We start from the raw sequence: 6,000 nt of genomic DNA, 5'->3' as shown, positions 1-6,000 counted from the left end.
TTTGAGACAGGCAATAGAAAGAAAAATACAAAGGTAAATTCCAGAATCTTTCTGGTATATCTCTAAACCAGATATAGGAATGAGATTATGAGTGAAAAGAATAAAAAGAAAGACACAGGAGGAGTAAATGGGGTCAATAAGAAGTGAATGCCATGAAAACCTGTTGAAAAAAAGCTTACAAAGAAACCGTAAAACCTAGAACTAGAAGATGCTTTCCACAAGCATCAACGTTTCATAGCATATCGAGGCAAACAGAACCAACAGTGATAAGAAATCKGAGAGATTTTGAGAGGAAGAGTAGAGAAATTTGAATTACTAAAGGTGCAAAGTAAAATAGCTTTACAGTAAAATAAAATTTCTATGAAGCGCCATCATTTTTGTGGAGCTGCGTTAAGATATATATTTTTTTTTTCTTCAAAATTCTATGAAAAGTAATGACCTTGATTCTAAGAATGTGCAGGACAAGGTAAGAATCAAATAGCCTGCCTTTACAACTCCTAAAGGAAAGGTGATAGCAGAACACGTCAAATCAATGATCATTCACCTGATAGCATGATACATGTTTTTTTTTTAAGAAACAAAGTAGTTTCCTCTTATTCCCTACAGCAATGTACCTCATCCGCTGCAAGAAAGAGTGACAAACTTCTAGCAGGGCCTGTTGCAAGAGGACAAGGGGTGATCGTTCTAAACTGAAGGAGGGTCAATTTAGATCAGTTACAAGGAAAAAGAGGGTGGTGAAACAGTGGAAGAGTTTTCCCTGGAAGAGGTGGTGAGTGYTCTATCCCTGGAAACATTCACGGTCAGTCTGGATGGGGCTCTGAGCAACCTGATGTAGTTGATGATGTCTCTCTTCATTGCAGGGGTTGGACTAGATGACCTTTAAAGTCCTTTCAACCCAAACTGTTCTGTGAACTGCCCTATTGAGGGGAAAAAAAAAAAAAAAAAAAAAAAAAAAAAAAAAAAAAAAAAAAAAAAAAAAAAAAAAAAAAAAAAAAAAAAAAAAAAAAAAAAAAGGTGAAAACACTAAAACAGGAATCCAATTTGTATATGCAAAGCCAGTAATTTGAAAACCACAATTCTTCATGTGTGTCATCTGCCTTTTTGGCCTGACATTTAGGAGACCCAGCAGTGGAAATTCCAGAGCAAGCACCTCAAGAAGCTCCTGAAAGCACTGCCATTACCCTCCATACGTGGCCAGGCAAACTGCCCCCAAAGCCACACGCTCCATCATCCTTTCATTCTTTGCCTTGTGATATCCCATGCTAGTCATGTGTTCTGCAAGGGGGGAAGCCAAGGACAGCTGCAATACCATCTTGCTTCAGGTTAATTCTTAAAAAGTTTTTTCCAAGCCAAAAACCTCACACAATGTTTTCTAGAGATCAGTACGGTAACAACAAGCTGCAGCAAATAATCTGGGCATCGAATTCCCCGCTGATTTTGAGGAAGGTGTCTTGCCCCAGCAGGAAATGCTCTGACCGCTTGCACAAAAGGCATTTTCAGCATACACATTTTGCATGACAAAAACGGAAATCGGGTAACACGGTAATGCCAGATCTCCCGTAGGTATTTAAAAAAAAACGGCCAGAAGAGTTCTCCGGTGGCCAACAGTGGAGTGAAAAGAAATAGACAAAAACTGTTTGTTTTCCGTCCATGCGGCCGAGGAGCTGGGGACATCGGGGGCCCGTGGGTCCCTGCTCGGACACGCGTGAGCGGCCGGTCCGCGGGGCGGCGCGGCGGGGGCTCTGTGCCCGCAGCACCTGGTTCAGCKCGCTCCCGCGTCCTGCGCGCTCCCGCGCCTGGCCCGCCCACCTCCACATGAGCATACCCGCGGCGGGAGGAGGAAGGGCATCTGCCTCGCCGTTTTCCTTTCGCCAATTTAATTTCCACCCATCCTCACCCCTCTTTCTTCTTGTTATTTCTTTTCGGTTTTAAATTTAATTTTACCGTTATCTCTGTAATTATTTGTGGGGGTGCTCCGACCGGCTCCCAGCGGAAAGGGTGGATCGCTTCTCCGAGGATCCCCGCGGCTCCTGGGGAAGGTAGGCAGCAGCTATTGCAATGGGAGCGATGGGGCCGCGGCTCCCCGCGCACCCTTTGTCTCGGCGCCGCGACCGCGCAGCGCGGGCCGGAGCCCGGAGCCCGCCGCCGCCCGCGCTTTGTCCCCGCCGTCTGCGCAGCCCTCCCCCGCGCCCCGCAAAACGTGTCTCCTCATCCGCGATGCTGCCCAGCGCAAACCTAAAAATGCGCGCAGCGGGCCGGGAGGGGCTGGCGGAGYYCGGCGGGGCGGAGGGGACGCGGGGACGGGGCGGCCATGCGGYATCTCCCGCGGCTGGGGCGCGTTGCCGTGCCGGAGGCGGGGGGCGATGCTGCCCTAGCCGGCTGCTGAGGCGGGCATGGAAAAAACCCACAAACGCGCAAACAAACAAAAAACCCCAGAAATACAACAAAACCTGGCAGTCGGCGGCTACGGGCTGCCTCTAGCAGCGAAAAAAAAAATTAGTAATAATTGAGTTTGCTCCTGATGACGGCCGGGTCGCGGGTGCCGCAGCCCCCACGGGTTCCTGCCTTTCCCTTAAACCCAGCGCTGCCRTGGGGTCGGTATTTTCTGGTATTCAGAAAATGCAGGCTGGGCCCATGGCGCGCACGCGTGGCCCGTAAATACATAGTAACAGCTGAGGTGGTCGCTTTTAATGAGCAAGGCGAGAACAAAAAGAGGCCGGAGCGAGTGGTCGGGTGTGCTTTGGCTCACGTGTGTGTGCGTCCAGCTCGCTCTTGTGGCAGGGGGCTTGTTCCATTGTTTCGCAGAGTTCGTAATGCAACCTGTAGCTAGGATATGTCTCTCTCGGTGTGAAAGAGGAGATGGTGAGGTGCGTAAAGCCGTACTTTCTGTGACATTGGAAGGACTGAAATAAACCCCAGATCTGGCAGCTTGTTTTATGGAAGGTGAAGCGAYAGTCTCCTTGTGCCACCAGCTGAACTCACCTCGTGTCCTTAGGCTGTTCAGCGTCCCACATTGTTGCTGGGCATTTCTACCAGCCTCTAATCCAAATTATAAATGGGAACCTGTGCTTTGCGGTGTTTCGTTAAYCTTTTGGTTTGTTTGGCTTGTAGATGTGCTTGAAAGGCAAAATAATATAGAACAGCCATTGTTCTAAAAGTAAAGTGTAAGAAAAAAATACTTGTTAGTTGATAAAATATATTCCAGAAATAAGAAAAAACACCCCTACATTCTCTGTTTAACCTTCATACATCAGGAGTAAAAACAGCTACAAGGGAAGAAAGAYGCAGCATCCTCCACCTAAATTTTACTTCATTTGCTACCAAAACACCAACTTTGTTTAAAAAGCCTCTAAAGAGTATTCCATCTGTTGCTGAATGGTGTAGGTATCAATAAGTACCCTTTTCAGGCTAGCAACCCCTGCCGAAATGGTGCTGAAATCTGCTTTGCAAAACCTGGATGATATCTCCGAACTGCCATATTGCTGGTAAGGAGAGGCCTTCTGCTGAGCCCTGGTGGAAATTCACTGACTAAAATGGGATCTGCTTCACTGTCGTACTGAATGACTCCTATTTGACTTTACTTTTTTGGAAGGTCGGGTTTTTTTCTTTTTAAGAGGCACCATAGAGAGAGCACTTGACTGAAGCACACTGCAGCATCCTCTGTCTTGTCACTTGAGACTATTTATGCTGTGGTTGGACCAACTGAGCTCTCCAGCCTGGGTGAGGATGGGCTGGAGTTGTTGGCAGTGAGCGCCAAGCTGCACMTACCCGTGCAGGGGATTATCCCCCGAGTTGTTTGAGGCTTTCTGCAGTCTGCCGTAAAACATGGAGGATCAACCGTCCTTCGTGCCCAGATCCTGCTCTTTACAAGAGTTTTAAAGGATGGAAGGGGAGGCTGGGCTCTCTCGGCCTTCGAGCTTGCAGCTGCTCATCCTGCCTCTCTGTCCTACATTTTGTCTGTGGTTGCTGTTTTGGGAGCTTGTTCTTTAGCAGGGTAAGAGCAGAGCAGACCGAGCAGAAATGGGACTCTCCTTCCTCCTGTGCTCTCCTCTCTCTCTTCAGCATTTTGCTCATTTCTGTAGGAAAATGTGTAGCAAGTAGCATGACAATAACCATCATTTAAAAGTTTGTATTGGGACGGAAAATGAGATGTTGTGGGAATATTTAAATATTTTAAGCCTGAATTCAGTTTCCTTTCTGATGTATACTTACTGCTGTGACCTTAATCCAATCCAAGAAGTTTGAGCAGCTGCTCTTGGGAAAAATGGCAGCTTTTTCATGTTTTGCAGTTAACTCTGGTAATATTTGTCTAAGCTTATCAGGCAAATATTGCTGASTCTCTTACAATCAAGAAAACCGAGGCAGAGAAATTACTCGCAAGCTGGGGCAGAAGGAAAGTGAGTTACACATGAACTTATACAAAGGATTCTTCCTTCTGTAGTACAAAATTTATTTAAATGGGAATTTCAGAGCTGCTATTTAACCCTTACAAAAACATCTGCATAGTGTGTTTTGTTGCAGTGAGCTATAAAGCCCCACTTGAACAGCATTTCCACTTTCTGTGGAAGACAGGGGTGCGTTTATTTGTGGCGGTGCATTGTGGGATCTCTTCTGAAAACCAAGACTGTCAAGAGGATTTCACAAATAAATACAATTAGGAAAAAAATGTGACTATATTCCTCTGCCAAATGCCTTTCTCAAATTGACTGGGAAGGGCTCAAAACAAAAATGTACTTAAAACCATTTTCCTTTATGGCTCATCTTTAAGTGTTTTGCCTAAAGTAATGAATCACTGGGTGAATCAGACTGGGATTTTATCGTTTCTTATTTGCCTGCCTTTGATCAGCTGAGTAGCCTGTTGAGACTTAATTTGGGACTGTCTTCTCTTTCTTTGTGGCAGCATGGAAGGGCAGTGTGGAGAGTGATGGGGCAGAGCACAGACATTTTCCTGTTGCAGCACAAGGTCATGCACTGCCAAGAGAAAGGTTGTCAAATCCACATTTGTTCTCATCGCTTCTGTTTTATAGCGTCCTTTTCTGAGCTTCCTTCCCAAGGCTTCTGTCACTTGTTTTCTCCGCCCTCCMCCTTATCTTTTAACTGTTTGTATCCTGCATGCCGTGGGGGCTGTGAGAGAGAGGAGCCTGGGGGTGGGAGGTGTTGGTTTGCAGCCACCGGGCGAGCAGCTGCAGCAGCACGAAGGCTTTCGGGCCACCACACTGCCCTCATCCTGGCACCGTCTGCCATGGGCAGGACACGTGTGTGCYACCGCCTCGTTGGTTCTCTGTGGCACCCAGCCGGGACACCACCGGGGTGAACCCGCTTCCTTCCACCGCTCCTATGGCTGCATCCTGCTGCAGAGGGGCAGAGCTGAGGAGCTGGAGGCAATGACATTTCAAGCGCTGCAGATGTTTGCTCAGTGGATGTGAGTCAGTCTTTAATTTCCAGGCTCTTTGTTATCTCAGTGGCTCTTCTCTAATCTCTCCATTTTGTCCTTCCTGTGGATGAGAAGTAAATCTGGAGCTTTATGTTCCTCATGTCAGGTGTCACTAATGCGGAACGAAAAGGAGATAGTTGCTTCCCCGCCTCCCAATGTGATACTGTTACGTATAAAGCCTATTCTTGCTTTTTGTCATTTGAGTGAATAGTCCTTACSCAGAGTTTCAGGCTCAGTGTTTCATTATTTATAGCCATGGTTTCTTACTGGTCATATTGCTCTTCTTTGAAAGAACTTTCAAAAGTATGAGCAAAGGAAGACATACCGCATTTCAGGCTTTGCAGGAATAAAAACAGCTTGTGTGATACTCAAGTGCTGGGTTCTGATGACTTGTAACCAACTAAGAGGAGTTCTTGGCAAAACTCCCTTTGAGAAGAAAGTTGAGTCACATTTCATCTTTTGAGCAAATTATCTGGAATTCCATAGTTAAAAGTGCTTAGTATGTCTTGCATATTTACCGACCCCAAGATAGTTTGACTGCAGGAAGCTCACAGTGAATGAAGGGC

At 46.6% G+C, this 6,000-nt stretch overlaps 1 protein-coding gene across 1 annotated transcript in view; it reads left to right on the top strand.

Annotated features, from left to right (window-relative positions):
* Positions 1-1,786: 1,786 nt before the first annotated feature.
* Positions 1,787-6,000, top strand: part of SLC38A1 (solute carrier family 38 member 1) — a 47,208-nt gene continuing 42,994 nt past the window's right edge. The window contains exon 1 of the mRNA XM_057366165.1: positions 1,787-2,039. The gene's annotated coding sequence lies outside the window, so the exon portion shown is untranslated. The remainder of the gene's footprint in view (positions 2,040-6,000) is intronic.

Source organism: Malurus melanocephalus, unplaced genomic scaffold (genome assembly GCF_030028575.1).
Source record: "Malurus melanocephalus ecotype Western Australia unplaced genomic scaffold, MMel_1.1 scaffold_60, whole genome shotgun sequence".
Lineage (NCBI taxonomy): Eukaryota > Metazoa > Chordata > Aves > Passeriformes > Maluridae > Malurus > Malurus melanocephalus.
This window is presented reverse-complemented; position numbering and strand designations above follow the sequence as displayed.